We start from the raw sequence: 16,383 nt of genomic DNA, 5'->3' as shown, positions 1-16,383 counted from the left end.
ATTACACATACTCGAATATTTTGGCATTGGAGGAAATGTCCTAAACTGGTTCAAGGGGTTCCTAACCCAGCGGTCATATCAAGTCACATCGAACTCAACAACGTCTGCTGCATGGACACCTGAATGTGGAGTACCACAAGGATCACCCCTCTCACCAACCATTTTCAACTTAATGATGACCCCCTTGGCAAAACTCCTATCAAACCACAACCTCAACCCATATATATACGCCGACGATGTAACAATATACATCCCTTTCAAACAAGACATTAAAGAAATCTTCAATGAAATCAACCAAAGTCTACACATCATGAACACATGGACAGATGCATTTCGCTTGAAACTAAATGCAGAAAAAACTCAATGCCTGATACTCACTTCCCAGTACAACACGAATAAATTCACCGCTATAAACACACCTAAACTAAACCTTCCAATCTCAGAAACGTTAAAAATCGTTGGAGTCACTATCGACCGCCACCTAACACTCGAAACTCATGCAAACAACACAACCAAAAAGATGTTCTACTGCATGTGGAAACTGAAAAGAATAAGACCATTCTTCCCAAGATCCGTCTTTCGCAGCCTAGTGCAATCCCTCGTACTCAGCCATCTGGACTACTGCAACTCACTATACGCAGGTTGCAAAGAGCAAATACTGAGGAAACTTCAAACAGCCCAGGATACAGCAGCCAGACTCATCTTCGGAAAACCAAAATATGAAAGTGCAAAACCCTTACGAGAGAAGCTACACTGGCTCCCACTCAAAGAACGCATCACTTTTAAAGTATACACATTAGTCCACAAAATCATTCACGGCGAAGCCCCAGCCTACATGTCTGATTTAATAGACTTACCACCCAGAAACGCTAAAAGATCATCCCGAACTTTCCTCAACCTCCACTTCTCTAATTGCAAGGGCTTGAAATACAAGGCGCTGCACGCATCAACCTTTTCTTACATGAGCACGCAGTTCTGGAACACACTACCACGCAACCTGAAAACGATCTACGAACAAACCACCTTCCGCAAACTATTGAAGACCCATCTTTTTGAGAAAATTTACGGAAAGAACCAAAACACATAAAGCCCACACTCATTGTTGAGTTATGCATCAATACAGCCACTCCTGAATTCTCATCCCCCGGAATCTCACCGCACTCATACCTTTACTCACAGAACATGTATACCAAGTGTTTTCCTGTTATCATATATTGCCCCTTTTTGTCTCCCTTGTTTCCTTCCAATGTTTCTGTACTTTTTCCATGATTATACTCCTTATCGATACTTTAACTTTGACTCAAATAACTCATCACAATGTAATCCATAACCAAGTTGTAACAAATTGTATTTCCATGACTCATAATGTATTGTAAGCCACACTGAGCCCGCAAAAAGGTTGGAAAATGTGGGATACAAATGCAATAAATAAATAAATAAATCTATAACTCCTATATCATGCACCTGTTTAGAAGTATTGTCTTTCTTGATATAGAAGAGGTTTATTTAAGCCAATATGTGTTTTCCGATTTTGAGGTTGTATCAATTTTATAATAACCAATGTTTATAACATACTCTTCGATAGTACAATGTTTTAGATGATTGATACTGTCTCTTTATATTTTGCCATTGTTTTATGTTGTTGATCGATTGTATATAATCTATGTGTTTTTATTTGTATAGACTCCTGACGCAGGCCTATACGGCCGAAACACAGCTGTGTCGAGCCCCTTTCTCCCTGCTATTTTTTGGCTAATAAAGTTGATTTTTAATTTTTATAATCAGACTGTCGTCTATTTGATGTTTTTATATTTTTAAATACATATTTTGTGATTTTCATATTTTGATAATTTTATTATTTTCATTTTTGAGTTATTTTTGTTTGTGTTTTTGTGAGTCATCTTCGCTGTTTTGTTTTCTGCAAAAGCATCCTTACCATCCAACTGGTCTATTCCTGTAGGTTCTCCCTCTTGCCAAGGAAGCAAAGGATTCAATATATCTGGATTTAACCCTTTTGCTATTTCTCTCCACTCCACACATGATGCTATTAATTCACTATAATTTCTGGCAATTCATGGTTCTAACTTACTTTCCTCATCCTCAACCCCTCTCTCTACCTTCTTATAATTCAAACAACCTCACTTTCTGTGAGATCCTCAGCATCAGCCACTGCTATTAGGGAAGATAAAAAATATACCTGTGTCCTCAAAGGTATCCCAGTGAGATAGAGAGACTTGTTTGCTTCATGAGAGGTTTGCTATTGACAAAACCCCCTGTCAAACCTCCTACCTGTGTCATGGGACCTCAACGTCACTCTCACCCAGCTGATGAAAGCTCCCTTTGAGCCGTTTGATTCCTGTCATCTGAAGTTCTTAACCTGAAAGGTCATTATTTTGGTGGCTGTTACTTCAGCTCGCAGAGTCATTGAGCTTCAGGCCCTAGTGGCGGATGCACCTTATACCAAGTTTCATCACAACAGAGTCGTCTTCCGCACGCACCCTAAGTTCCAATGTAAGGTTGTGTGAGAGATCCATCTGAACCACTCAATTCTCTTCCAAATGTTCTTTCCCTGACCTCATGCCCATCCTGTCGAGAGCGCACACCTTGGACTGTTTGGATAGACAATACAACTCCACCCTCCTAGGCCTGTTTTACTCTGTCTCAGGCTGCACTCTCTCACAGTTTGTATATAGTTTCAGGTTAATCCCACTGATCTGTTCCTTCGACAAGGGTCTATAGTAGCTTCAGGAAGGAGAGCTCACGTGATTGGTTGAGTGGAGTTTGTTTTTTTTACCAGATAGGCGGTTTATTATGTTAAAATCCAAAGAATGGCGTCTCCAAAGGTGAGGCGTTAATGTTTAATATACTTCCCTGGGATCTGTTGAGGTTTGGTGCATTTTGTAGTAATTAAGTTTTTGATAATGGTGGATTGTGGCATGTAAGAGAGCTTGGATCACAAACCATTTTTCTGATGTATGAAGTGATTTCAACTACCCCAGTATTGACTAAATACATGTTACCTGAAAGCTATACTTTGGCTACCCAACAGAGCGTTAAAGGAGATAATAAAGGAGGCTCCCCCAATTGTGGGGTGGCCACTTACAACATGGAGTAAAATCCGCACCAGTTTTTTTCGAGGGCACCATTCGTTTTACATACGACAATTCGATATGCGCCAGGATTTGGCCCGGGATCCACAGATCTCTGCTTTAGGAGCTGGGAGCAGAGGGGTCTGTGGGAGCTGGGTCAGGTGTGGGAGGATGGGGAACTCCTCACTTTTGAGGCAGTGCGGGAGGAATATGGGATTCCTGCCTTCCAATTCCGCCAATTGAGGGACTTTATTTTGCGTGCACAAAGGAAGAGTTGAGCCTGGAGGAAATACAATTAGAGCGGGCAATGGCTGGAGGAGGTGGTAGAGGAGGGATATCTAGGCTCTATAAAGCACTCCTAGTACGATCACAGCCCAAAAATGTGAGAAAGAACTAGGGGCTTTCTATGAATACCACATGTGGGAAAGGGTGTTTACATCTGTGCTTAAAGTGTCAGTCTCTAATGCTTTGGTAGAAAATGGCTACAAAATATTATATTGTTGGTACTATACACCACAGAGACTAGCCCAAGATGTTTAAGGGGGGGGTCTGCTCTCTGCTGGCGACAATGTGGTATGGAAGGTGACATGGTCCATATCTGGTGGACCATTGCTTACTACAGCACTATCCCCGCCTCCCAACCACCAGCCCCGCCTCCTGATCTTGACTAAGCTCCTGAGGATCCATTCCTTCGGCACAGGATTCCTTTATGCTTATCCCATGCATGTTTGAATTCCGTTACCGTTTTCATTTCCACCACCTCCCGCGGGAGGGCATTCCAAGCATCCACCACCCTCTCTGTGAAAAAATACTTCCTGACATTCTTCTTGAGTCTGCCCCACTTCAATCTCATTTCATGCCCTCTTGTTCTACCGCCTTCGTATCTCCGGAAAAGGTTCGTTTGCGGATTAATACCTTTCAAATATTTGAACGTCTGTATCATATCACCCCTGTTTCTCCTTTCCTCCAGAGTATACATGTTTAGTTCAGCAAGTCTCTGCTCATACGTCTTGGAATGCAAATCCCATACCATTCTCGTAGCTTTTCTTTGCACCGCTTCAATTCTTTTTACATCCTTAACAAGATACGGCCTCCAAAACTGAACACAATACTCCAGGTGGGGCCTCACCAACAACTTATACAGGGGCATCAACACCCCCTTTCTTCTGCTGGTCACGCCTCTCTCTATACAGCCTAACAACCTTCTAGCTACGGCCACTGCCTTGTCACACTGTTTCGTCGCCTTCAAATCCTCTCTCCGCCCGTACCTATCAGACTCTCCCCGCCTAACACATACGTCTCCCGTGGATTTCTATTCCCTAAGTGCATCACTTTGCATTTCTTGGCATTGAATTTTAATTAATTACAAAAAATCAGGAAGATCAAATCCAACCAACCAAGTTAAACCTTAAACTCACTATAGTAAACTTGGGTTCAGAATAATTTATCTTTTTATATATATATATATATATGCACATTAAAAAAATGCTAAAGTGTTTTAAATTGTTTTAAATGTGCTCAGACCATACCGTTTACACCCATTATATCCCCAAGAGGAATATGTGGTGGTGTCACAATGGAACCATCATTGCACATATGATGTTCCACCTCCTAATATTTGTGTATGTACATACAGCTGCGCCCAAGTAGATCTTACTCACCGATGTATGCGTATATCTATAATACATATGTATAAGTCATGAACTACTCACATTAAATATTGTTAGACTTGAGCTCAAACCTCCGCCCATAAATTATGGTACATTCCATATTACCTTCTGATACATGGATAATAAAACATACAGTTCAACGTTTGTTTAAACCTAAAGGAGGAATATGTTAATACATGACACCCTGATCTCTCTTCCCCCACATATCTTACACAAACCAACCCACAATGCGATATACACACATATTCACATAATTATTTCACTTCCCTTGGGGTATATTGTGCTCGTGCTTGTGCTTCATTAAAATCACATATCATTCATCCATTCCAATCTTGCCAGCAAAATAACTGCTCCCTTTAACTCTGGCCGAGTTTCAAAAGTCTTCATCAGAAAGGGAAAAATACTAATCTTTTAAACCAATTTGCAGGCATCGTAAATCCCCCGGGTGGGATCGCCTCTGGAATCCTTCCTCACTCCGCGGAGAGCCTCTTGGGGATATAATGGGTGTAAACGGTTTTGTCTGAGCACATTTAAAACAATTTAGCATTTTTTTAATGTGCATATATATAGATATATATATATATAAAGATAAATTATTCTGAACCCAAGTTTACTATAGTGAATTGAATTTTAATTGCCAAACCTTAGACCATTCCTCTAGCTTCCTCAGATCCTTTTTCATGTTTTCCACTCCCTCCCGGGTGTCCACTCTGTTACAGATCTTAGTATCATCCGCAAATAGGCAAACTTTACCTTCTAACCCTTCGGCAATGTCACTCACAAATATATTGAACAGAATCGGCCCCAGCACAGATCCCTGAGGCACTCCACTACTCACCTTTCCTTCCTCCGAGCGAATTCCATTCACCACCACCCTCTGGCTTCTGTCTGTCAACCAGTTCCTAATCCAGTTCACCACTTCAGGTCCTATCTTCAGCCCCTCCAGTTTATTTAAGAGCCTCCTGTGGGGAACCGTGTCAAAAGCTTTGCTGAAATCTAAGTAGATTACGTCCATAGCTCGTCCCTGATTCAATTCTCCTGTCACCCAATCAAAGAACTCAATAAGATTCGTTTGGCACGATTTCCCTTTCGTAAAACCATGTTGTCTTGGATCTTGCAACTTATTGGCTTCCAGGAAATTCACTATCCTTTCCTTCAGGATCACTTCCATTACTTTTCCAATAACTGAAGTGAGGCTTACCGGCCTGTAGTTTCCAGCTTCTTCCCTATCACCACTTTTGTGAAGAGTGACCACCTCTGCTGTTCTCCAATCCCTCGGTACCTTTCCCGTCTGCAAGGATATATTAAACAAATCTTTAAGAGGACCCGCCAAAACCTCTCTGAGCTCCCTCAATATCCTGGGGTGGATCCCGTCCGGTCCCATGGCTTTGTCCACCTTTAGCTTTTCAAGTTGTTGATAAACACTTTCTTCTGTGAACGGTGCTCTATCCACTTCATTCTCAATTGTATTATTTCCAGTCCATTGCGGTCCTTCTCCAGGATTTTCCTCTGTGAAAACAGAACAAAAGTATCTATTTAGCAAATTGGCTTTTTCTTCATCATTTTCCACATAGCAGTTCGCAGTATCTTTTAGTCTCATTCCCTTTTTAGTCATTCTCCTTTCACTAATATACCTGAAGAAATTTTTGTCACCCCTCCTTACATTTCTAGCCATTTGTTCTTCTGCTTGCGCTTTCGCCAGTCGTATCTCTCTCTTGGCTTCTTTCATTTTCATCCGGTATTCCTCCATGTGTTCCTTTTCTTGAGTTTTTCTGTATTTCTGGAACGCCAACTCTTTAGCCTTTATTTTCTCAACCACTTGCTTGGAGAACCATATCGGTTTCCTTTTTCTCTTGCTTTTATTTACTTTCCTTACATAAAGATTTGTGGCCCTATTTATAGTTCTTTCAGCCTGGACCACTGTCCTTCCACTTCTCGTATTTCCTCCCAGCCCATCATCTCCTTCCTCAGGTACTCCCCCATTTTACTAAAGTCTGCATGCTTGAAATCCAGGACTTTGAGTTTTGAGTGGCTGCTCTCCACTTTAGCTGTTATATCAAACCAAACCGTTTGATGGTCACTGCTGCCCAGGTGGGCACCCACTCGGATATTTGACACGCTATCCCCATTTGTGAGTACCAGATCCAGTGTCTCGGCCCGAGCAGCCACATCCAAGCAGTAATGTTGTGAGAAGGTATGAGCCGACGACCAAGTAGCCGCTCTGCAAATCTCTTCCAAGGAGACAGATCTGGACTCCGCCATCGAGGCTGCTTGTGCTCTAGTAGAGTGTGCCTTCAGATGAATAGGCGGAATCTTCCCTGCCGCCACATAAGCTGCCGCGATCATCTCCTTGACCCAACGTGCCACCGTAGGCTTAGATGCCTGCAGACCCTTATGAGGGCCTGCGAACAGCACGAACAGGTGATCCGACTTCCAGAAATCATTGGTCACTTCCAAGTATCTGATGATGACCTGTCTAACATCCAGGTGTTTGAGCGCAGAGTACTCCTCTGGGTAATCCTCCCTACGGAAGGAGGGTAGGTAAAGCTGCTGATTCACATGGAATCGAGAAACAATCTTGGGCAGGAAGGAAGGCACTGGGCGAATCGATACTCCTGCCTCAGTGAATCGCAGGAACGGCTTTCTACACGAGAGCGCCTGGAGCTCGGAAACTCTTCTGGCTGATGTGATAGCCACCAGGAAGACCGCTTTCAATGTCAGATCCTTCAGGGATGCCCTTGGCAAGGGCTCGAAGGGCGGCTTCTGCAAGATCCGTAGCACCAGATTGAGATTCCACTTAGGCATATCGAGTGCAGAGGGGGGCGCAGGCGATTAACTCCTTTGAGAAAGCGTACCACATCTGGCTGTGAAGCCAGGGAAGCCCCCTTCAGACGACTCCTGAAACAAGCTAGAGCCGCCACCTGGACTTTCAGCGAACTGAGCGACAGGCCTTTCTCCAGCCCCTCTTGCAGGAACGCCAACACTGAAGATATTGGAGCAGTGAAGGGTGACACAGCCTGCCTCGCACCACGACGCAAAGGTACGCCAAACCCTGGCGTAAGTGGTAGAAGTACAGCGCTTCCTCGCTCTCAGCATAGTGGCGATGACCTTGTCAGAGAAGCCCTTCTTCCTCAGCCGCTTCCGCTCAAGAGCCAGGTGGTAAGATCAAAGGGGGAGGGATCCTCCATCACCACGGGACCCTGATGTAAGAGGCCCCGCTCCACTGGCAGCCGCAGAGGGCCGTCCACCTAGAGTCTGACTAAGTCCGCATACCAGGGACGTCTGGGCCAATCCGGACCCACCAGGATCACCCGGGATGCTTTGCCACCCGGCCTAGCACCCTGCCCATCATGGGCCAGGGTGGAAACACGTAGAGAAGCTCCTGTGCCGGCCACTGCTGGAGGAGAGCATCAACTCCCAGAGATCTAGGGTCCCGTCCCCTGCTGAAAAAACGCGGCACTTGGCAATTGGCCAAGGACGCCATCAGATCCAGGCTCAGCCGGCCCCAGCGTTTCGTGATGTCCAAGAACGCCCGAGCAGACATTTGCCACTCTCCGGGATCCAAGGTATGGCAACTGAGAAAGACCGCCTTGATATTCTTGACTCCTGCAATGTGGGCCGCCGACAGCTGTTCCAGATTCGCTTCCGCCCACAGGCATAGCCTCATGGCCTCCTTGGCTAGAGGGGCGCTCCTGGTACCTCCCTGGCGATTGACATAGGCCACAGCCGTGGCATTGTCCGACAGGACCCGCACAGGCCTCAGCACCAGTACCGGGAGAAACTCTAGAAGAGCCAGCCGAATGGCTCGGAGTTCCAGGAGATTGATGGACCATTTCGTCTCTGCAGGAGACCAGAGCCCCTGTGCTGTCCGTCCCAGGCAGTGGGCTCCCCAGCCCGTCAAGCAGGCGTCCGTCGTGACGACAACCCACTATGGGGTCGTAAGAGGCATTCCTGCGGACAGCTTGCCTGGCCTCAGCCACCAGCTCAGCGCCTTTCGCACCGCTGGATCCAAAGGAAGGCGTACGGCGTAATCCTCCGAGGCTGGAGTCCACCGCCGCAGAAGAGAGTGCTGTAGTGGTCTCATATGGGCCCTGGCCCAGGGCACTACCTCCATCGTGGCCGTCATGGAGCCCAACAGCTGCACATAGTCCCAAGCTCGAAGAGTAGAGGAGGCTAGGAACTGGTCCACCTGGGCCCGAAGCTTGATGCTCCGGTTGTCTGGCAGGAACACTCTGCCCACTTGGGTGTCGAATCGAACTCCCAGATACTCCAGGGACTGAGTCGGGCGCAGCTGGCTTTTCTCCCAGTTGATGACCCATCCCAGGGAGCTCAGAAGAGCAATGACCCTGACTGTAGCTCTCCCGCACTCCGCATAGGAAGGGGCTCGGATCAGCCAGTTGTCCAGATAGGGATGAACTTGCACTCCCTCCTTGCGGAGGTAGGCTGCGATGACCACCATTACTTTGGAGAAGGTCCGCGGAGCCGTAGCCAACCCGAACGGGAGGGCTATGAACTGGAAGTGTCGGCCCAGTACTGCAAAGCGCAGAAAGCGCTGATGAGGCGGCCAGATGGGAATATGTAGGTAAGCTTCCTTGATGTCCAGGGAGGCCAGGAATTCTCCCTTTTTCACCGCAGCTATTACGGAGCAGAGGGTCTCCATCCGGAAGTGCCGAACTTTCAAGGCCTGATTGACTCCCTTGAGGTCGAGAATAGGCCGAGCAGAACCTTCTTTCTTTGGCACTACAAAGTAAATGGAGTAGCGCCCCTTGACAAGCTGATCTACTGGCACCGGGACCACCGCACCCAGGCGGATCAGGTTGTTCAAAGTCTGCTGCACAGCAGCTGCTTTGACCTGGGACTTGCAAGGAGAGTTTACAAACCCGTCTCATAGGGGTCGGCAGAACTCTAGCTTGTAGCCGTCTCTGATGACTTCCAGAACCCAAGTGTCTGAAGTTACCCTGGTCCTCCCCAGAAACGAGGACAACCTTCCTCCTATCTGCCCTGGGCCATGGACCAGGTCCCCGTCATTGGGTGCGCGACCCTGGGGGTGGGTCAGAGGACGAACCTCCGGGACAGCGGTCCCTGCGAAAGGAATGCTGCTTGGGGGAGAAGTTCCTGTTGAATAAAAGCATGAAAGATGGGGAGTGGAAGGCTCCATGATTACAACAAGCTGTTTCAACACTAAACCTCCTGAGGCATGAGAAAAGAATGTGACGGACATTAAACATCAGCCAAAGGCACGGCTCCAGAAAGTCTGTGGGCAAGAAGGGGGAGCAATAAGGGAAAGCAGATGCAGCACGTTCTGCACATGATTAACAGCGTTGTGGTATTCAGAGACTTGCACAGGAATGTTGTGTGAGAATTAGTCAGATGCCAAAAAAGAACGGTATAAAAACAGAGTGGAACAAAGATGTAGCAAGCATTCTGACTGCTTTGTCTTTACATGCTTCCTGAATACCCCATTGACGGTATACAGTTGTAAACTAAAAAAATTGAATAAACTTTTTATATTGAATATGAAATTCGGCTAGCCTTTTCTTCAAAGTGGCGACCGCGGCAGGACCTATGCCGCGCATGGAAAGAAAGGGCGAGACGAATGACAAATTAAGTTTTTGTTGTTAATGAAAGTTTTACAGGATTTTGAGAGCAAGTGTTGTCTAGCCTAACTTCTTGTGCACCACTGATTTGGGAGTGATCAACCTACTGACGTGGACATACAGATGACGACTCCTGGGCTTGCTTAAAAAGAAACGAGAAGACACGTGAGTAAGCTTACACTGTGGCCTTATTACCGGTATATTTGTTTAGCTTTGTAGTTTTCTTTTTTGTATATTTTCTTTGTTTAAGTGCATTAGTATATTTTTGTAGGTTGTGGTTATATTGGAGAAATTGTAATAGAATAAAATGGAAGGGAAAGGGGCAGATAAGAAAGAAAAGCCCCCTGTATATACTTTGTATTTAGATTTAGATAGTTCAAAAAAATGTACCCCTTTGCAGCATGTCATAGAATTATTCCCGTTAGAAAAAAAACAGATTGAAGAAACACATGAGAAATGGGTCAAATATGATGCAAAAGATTCTTTTTTGAGCTGGTCTCAGTATGGATCGTTTGATCGTCCAAAATTATTATCTCTCCTGAGATACATACGAGAAAATAAAAAGAAGCAGAAGAGTTTAGAGAAGCATCTTACAATTTGGAATTTATTTTCTGTAGCAGCAGATCTTTTTCATGCTGATGTAGATAGGATACAACAAGAGGCAGAAATGTATAAAAGAAATAATCCCCCGTCGTATGAATCTAGCAGGGACACATTGTGCCCCCTAAGGGCGACTGATAAAATGAAGGAATCAAAGCCAAAGCGCCCTGTGCCATGCGCTGGGTATTCGGCTCTTGATGACCCCCCCAGTGATTCAGAAAGTGAAAAGGGAGGGGATAATGAGGACAGTGATGTAGGGACTAAGGAACAAAAAAAGGAGGAAAAACGGGTGAGACAGAAAGAAAAAGGAAAATCTAGTGCAGAATCAGGCACTTACCCTGATTTGAAAACGTTAATTACATCAGAACAATATGACCTGGCAACTCAATTTGAAATTGAGGGACGGCTTCGGCTATGTACCGAGCCACCCCCTGAACCTTCCCTTAAAATGGATCCTCAGACACCCACGTCTAAAATCAGGGAAACACCGCCCAAATTGACACCCAGACCGTCAAAGACAATTTTTAGGGAAACCCATGTAGCTGCAGAACTTGTGAGATTGGATAAAACTAAATATGGGGAAGAATGGTGGGGAGTTACTAAGAACCTGTTGGAAGTTAAAAACCTCCTTTTCCCCTGTGATAAGGGAGGATCTACCTCACATGAGGACGTACAGAATTTGACAAAAGTAATAAATAAATATTGCCCCAAGGCGGGAAGCCTGGACTTTATTAAAGCAGGGCTGGAGTACTGGGACAATTGGTTTTACAAAATAAAACAGGCTGAAGAAGAGGTGGAAGAGGAAGGTAAACAGGAGATTTGCAGTGCTTTAGATAGTAGTGCTTTACACATGCCAATTATGACGCGCTTAGACGCGGCTGGCAATCGAGTACGCCATTACAAACCATACACCCCCGTAGATGTTACAACGTTAGTTGCAAAAATTCCCAGTATAGTGAAAGGAGCTCGTATGTGGTTAGATGGGATAGAACAGGCAACTGCAGGGACGCAATTGACTATAGGAGACTTTAAAGCTCTGTGTGCGGCATCGGGAGTCAGTATACCTCAGCTTGCGGTACAATGCGGGTATCAGCGTTTGATGTCACACACAGCAGATGGGGATGTATATGTAGGAGATATCAAGGCTGCTCTTTCTGCAGCTCTGCATGTGATGTATCCAACCCCGATTGATTTTTCAGCCATAACGGCAAATAAATGGGACCCTAAAACTGATTTTTCGGCGCATTTGACAAAATGTATAAATTTGTATAAGGCTCAAACAGGGCAAGATGCGGATGTGGACCATAATATAGCAGTATTTTTACACCTATTCATGTCCACACTGCCTGATAATATGCGTAAGAATTTAGACGCTGTCATTGCCCTGTCCTCAAAGCCGTGGCCAGAAATAAGAGAGACGTTGATGCATTTTAGCAATGTGCATCGTAAAATGATAGAGACCCCTCAGAAAGAACATGCTAAATTAACTTCTAAGTTAATGACTATGCAGTTAAAGGATTTGGAAAGCAAGGAACAGGATAGAAACAAAAAACAAGAAACAATTGTGACGCCCTCTGCTCCACCTCCACAGGTCATTTACTATGTACAACCGGGATATAGCCGGCCGTACCAACCAAGGGGACGAGGCATGGTTAGAGGAAGGGGTAGAGGTCGAGGGATGCAAGGATCAGGACCATCACCTAATAGAAGGGCACATGTACAATGTTGGGGGTGTCAGCAATATGGTCACTATGCCTCAGAATGTTATCAGAATGCAGGAATGCCCCAAGTACAAATGCAGACGCAGCAAGGATTGATGCCCCAAGTAGTAGGGATACCTGCGAGTGCCCCGCAGACTGCAATACAGCAGCCGGCGACGCAATCACAGGGACAGGGCACTGTGAATGCCTTTCCAACTTGGCAGAATACTCCAGACCAGTGCTATTGACTGGAAGCGGACCCGTGTCAGGAAGAGGGAATGATTTTCAGGTTAGACACAAGGGAGCCCTTTATTACATTGACAATTGGAAAATATGGAACTCCTGTGAGATTTTTGATAGATACAGGGGCGAGTACCTCTGTGTTATGTGCAAAACCGCAGGGAGTTAAGCTTTCAAATCAGTATAGAACAACAGTGGGATTTACGGGGATAGAACAAAGAAAAAGGCTAACGGAGCCGACTCTGGTGCGCCTGGAATGCCAACCGCACGGTTCAAGGGAGGTTGTGGTACCCTTCTTAGTGGCACCTGATTGCCCAGTAAATTTGTGTGGTAGAGACTTGTTGTCTCGATTAGGACTGTGTTTAGATTTTGGAGATAAAGAAATACCAAGTTTGCTCACCATGGTCCAACAGTTGAATAATGAAAATAAAGTAAGGGTTATGGAAGAATTACCGCAACATATTTGGAGTACAAGTGAGTCACCATATGGACTAGCCGTAAATGCAAAACCCCATAAGATAGAATTAATAGACGGGGCAGAGGGGCCGAAGCAAGACCCTTACCCCATACGACCTAAATTAGTATCCAAAACCCTGGAACACATTGGTAAATTATTGAAATGTGGTATTATTGAACCTTCAGTATCCCCGTACAATACCCCATTGTTTCCGGTCCCGAAAGGGGAAAACAATGTAAGGATAGTACATGATTTAAGAGAGCTAAATGAGGTTACAAAAAATCAATTTCCGATTTGTGCGAACCCCGCTACTCTTTTGCATACCCAGAATATATATGCGCACAACACTGTCATTGATTTGTCTAATGCATTCTTTTCAATACCTCTTCATCCAGAGTCTAGGGATTTGACGTCATTTATAGTACAGAATGAGGCATACCGGTGGACTAGGATGCCGCAAGGCTTTACTGATAGTCCATCGGTATTCTCAAAACAACTAATGATGGATTTAAAGGATTTCATGAGTCGATTGCCTGACACGGTGTCATTGTTTGTCTATGTAGATGATATTCTACTGTCTGCTGAGACTGCCTAGAATGGACTAGAAAATTATTTTTGTTGTTAGGAGAGTTAGGATATAAGTGTAACAAGGAGAAATGTGTTGTAGCTCAGTCTACTGTCACCTTTTTAGGACAAAATGTTTCAGCAGAACATAAGGTCATTATACCGGAAGTTATATCTATTTTAAATGAGACCCCGGTACCGCAAACAGTTACCCAGTTACGTGCTGTTTTGGGAATGTTAAATTACTGCAGACAATGGATACCAAATTATACACAAAAAGTAATGAGACTTTATAAACATTTGAAACTGCCCGCAGCCACACCAAAGAATACTCTGATTGTGTTGGAAGAGCAGGATAAGATAGTACTGGCTAAGATTGTGAGGGATTTGTTATCCCCAGGACCCTTAGCAGTAATAGATATCCAATCACCTGTGCATCTATGGGTAAAAGACATGGGAAACAGTTGGGCAGCCATGATTAATCAAAACAATGAAGTACATACACCAGTAGCTTTTTTGTCAGGCTCTTTTAATCATGTGGAAAAGGGAATGAAAGAAATACCAAAGTTATTGACAGCTATTGTGGCAGCAGTAGGCAAATGGAGAGCACAAATGCCTTTTGTTCCTATTATAATACATACCAACCACACGATTAAAACGCTGTTGAGCCCTAGCCAGACGGCACTGACAGCCACTAGATTTGGAAAATATCAAGCAGTACTTTTAGGACAAGATATAAGAATAATACCATTAACCAAAGAACAGAGAAATAAGATAGATCTGCTTTTTCCTGTCGATCAAGAGGTTGAGATCGATACTATAGAAATCCCTACATTTCACTGTCTTACTTTTAAACCCTTATCTGATGGGTTGATATGGTTTACAGATGGAGCTTGTGAAAGGACTGTTGCAGGCTTTGCCTGCATGCAGGTGGATGAGAATCTAACAAAGATAACACAAGTACAATATAAAACCCCTCCTGACCATACTGCACAGCATGCTGAATTTTTGGCCGTTATTACGGCCTTACAACAAACTGATCTGACTCAAAATGTTACCATATATACTGATAGTGGTTACGTTGCAAGTTCACTACAGTATCATATATTAAAATGGCAACGTAGAGGGATGATAACCAGTGCAGGTAAAAATATACAACATTACACATATTGGAATTTGCTGTTTGAAATTTTGGCGAGAAGGGAATGAGAAGGTAGGAAAACGGCAGTTGTGTGGACCCCGGCCCACACTGAAAGGCCAACCTTTGAGGCACTAGGTAATGCAATGGCTGATGCAGCAGCAACGGAGGTGGTTAAGCAAAGTGAAAAGATCTTGTATAATACTAGACAGACACAGGAAGGGCCACTTACGAATGTAGATAAGATTGAAATGTGGCAGCCAGAGGAACAGGAAAGTGAAAAATGGTTGAAGAAGGGATGTATGCAATTGGGAAGTGAATGGTTTAATGAGGAAGAAGGATTACCTTGCATGCCAATGAGCCAAGTGATTAAGGTATTGACTGAGTGGCATGCAACCATGCATTGGAACAAAGAAACTATGAAACAACAATTTGAGCAAAGATTTTGGACTTTGAAAATTGATAGCTTGATTCAACAGGTCGTGCAGAATTGCATGGTATGTAATATTAACATACCTAAACAAGGTCCTAAAATATCGCCTGGGACACTTCCAATACCAGAAGGTCCAGCTAAGGAATGGTACATTGATTTCACTGATATGATTGTTCCAGTGCATGGAAAAAGATATTTGTTAGTTTGGGTGGATGCTTTCTCAAGGTGGATAGAAGCATTTCCATGTAAAAGGGAGACAGCACATGAGGTGGTACAATGCCTGGTAACTCACATTATGCCAAGACATGGGTGTCCGTCTAGAATAATTTCTGATAACGGGACACATTTCAATAACAGTGTTTTGAAAGAAATGGAAACGATTATGGGTTTAACACACAGAAAAGTATCAGTGTATCGCCCCACCTCCAATGGTTTGGTGGAGCGCTACAATGGCATTTTAAAAACAAAGTTGAGAGTCTTACTAAAATCTCTCAATAAAGAAATGGTGGGAAAATTATATACATGGCTTGATGTATTGCCATTAGCATTAATGACAATAAGGGCCCAACCCAATGGGCGTACAAAATTGTCCCCATTCCAGATACAGACGGGGCGTCAATTTTTTCCCATGCAAACTGTAGATGTGGAAAACACTACGCAGTATTGGCAAAAACTACAACCAATGCTAAATTTGACCAGTGACATGATTCGTACCAATGTGTCACATCAGGTAGGGAATAATGATGTTTGTGCTTTTAAAGTAGGTGATCTAGTACTACGAAAGAACTTTACACATAAAACGTGGAAGGATCCTGTGTATGTAGGGCCTTTTGCTATCACGGCCCTTACTCAGACCGCTGCCCGTCTGGAAGGTCATACTTCTTGGATACATTTA

This window comes from Microcaecilia unicolor, chromosome 1, assembly GCF_901765095.1.
Source record: "Microcaecilia unicolor chromosome 1, aMicUni1.1, whole genome shotgun sequence".
Classification (NCBI taxonomy): domain Eukaryota; kingdom Metazoa; phylum Chordata; class Amphibia; order Gymnophiona; family Siphonopidae; genus Microcaecilia; species Microcaecilia unicolor.
This window is presented reverse-complemented; position numbering follows the sequence as displayed.